The sequence below is a fragment of the Sorex fumeus genome, unplaced genomic scaffold (assembly GCF_029834395.1).
Source record: "Sorex fumeus unplaced genomic scaffold, SorFum_2.1 ptg000131l, whole genome shotgun sequence".
NCBI lineage: Eukaryota > Metazoa > Chordata > Mammalia > Eulipotyphla > Soricidae > Sorex > Sorex fumeus.
The window spans coordinates 4,988,325-4,989,908 of record NW_026606188.1 but is presented as its reverse complement, the minus strand read 5'-3'; the positions used below and the strand labels follow the sequence as shown (position 1 = coordinate 4,989,908).

At 40.5% G+C, this 1,584-nt stretch overlaps 1 pseudogene; it reads right to left on the bottom strand.

Annotated features, from left to right (window-relative positions):
• Nucleotides 1–380: 380 nt before the first annotated feature.
• Nucleotides 381–1,135, bottom strand: LOC130046078 (elongation factor 1-beta-like; annotated as a pseudogene).
• Between the last annotated feature and the right edge of the window lie 449 nt (nt 1,136–1,584).

The window sequence follows — 1,584 nt, the reverse complement described above, 5'->3', positions numbered from 1 at the left end:
AACAGCTTTGTAAAATAAATAAATGAAATAAAATAATTCTAAGTTCCCAGAAGAGATCTGGTGTAAATGTTACTTCAGCCAAAAACCAACCTATAACTAGATTCTGCCTTGGACTTCACACAGTCAGCAATGATTTAGAACACCATTAGCTGATTTTTCCCACCGTTTTTAAAAACTAACTAAAGTAACACTGGTTTGTAACACTACTAGGATTTAGGTATGCAGCGTTCTAAATCAATTTATGCATATATATTTATGCATACATATATAAATTGATTTAGAACAGTGCATATATATTTCATATATATATATATATATATATATATATATATATATATATCCTTCAAGCCTTTATTGAAGAGCAGTGATCCATAATGTATTTAGATCTTGTTGAAAGCAGTCACATCCATGACTGCACGTAGTCCTCAAAAGCAGCGATCTGCTCCTCCAGCATATCTTTTCCTACTTTATCATCTTCAACCGCACACTGTATTTGTAGTTTTCTAATTCCGTATCCTACTGGTACTAGTTTAGAAGAGCCCCAAACGGAGCCATCCGTTTGAACGCTTCTGACACTCTCCTGATTTTGCCATATCCGTTTCATCATCCTAAGGCTTCACATCTAATAAAATGGAAGACTTGGCAACAACTGCAGGATTTTTGACTTTCTTTGATTCATACTGTGCAAGGCGTTCTTCTCTTAGCTTCTTTGCCTCTTTGCTCTCCTCATCATCATATCCAAAGAGATCAATGTCGTCATCAATCAATCAGCAATGTCCTTACTGTCCCCAGCTCCACTTCCTGTGGTGTGTCTTCCACATTAGCAGGGCCGTATTTGCCCAGAGCTTTCTTCACGCCGGGCAGACTGGCCTTCTCCTTTTCGAAGGACTTAGTGTGGTTGTACACACTGAAGGGCATGATACAAGTCTGCAGGTGGTGGGCTGGAGACCACTTCAAACACCACCACGTCGGCCTGTGACGGCACGTAACCCTGGATGTAGCTTTTGTCAACCAGGTAATCCCTGAGCATCCGGAGGCCTGGGGAACTCCCAAACCCATGGTATTTGGCTGCTGCTGCGGCTGCTGCTGCTGGGGCAAGTCTGCCGGAGAGGGTGATAAGTCGGAACGAGAACATGAGAAGAGCTCGGCGCTAAGAGGCAGAAAAAAAAAGGCATATAATTTTTTTAAACTTCTATATTTGATACAATACTGGGCCTGCTCAAGATAATTGATGAACAACGGGAGGACAATGCTACTATATTTCAATATATAGTTGACACCCTTATTAGAAATTAAGATAGTCCTGGTTCATTTTCAGAACAATGCATTTAGCCCTAAATGGAAACTCACTGGCAGCATGCCAATATAACAACTCATTAACTAACAGAGTGTTTGAACAGTTTGTTAGGAAGGGGCCAAGTAAAAACTCTTGACGGGGTAGAAAGCACTTGACCTAGGAGTATCTTCCCACCAAGGGCATGGAATCTACTTCTAAAAACCCAACCAGTTCCAAAGGATGTATACATTCAAGTTTTCCAATAAAACTTAGGCAACATCTGAAGATTATACACTACAAGGTACTCC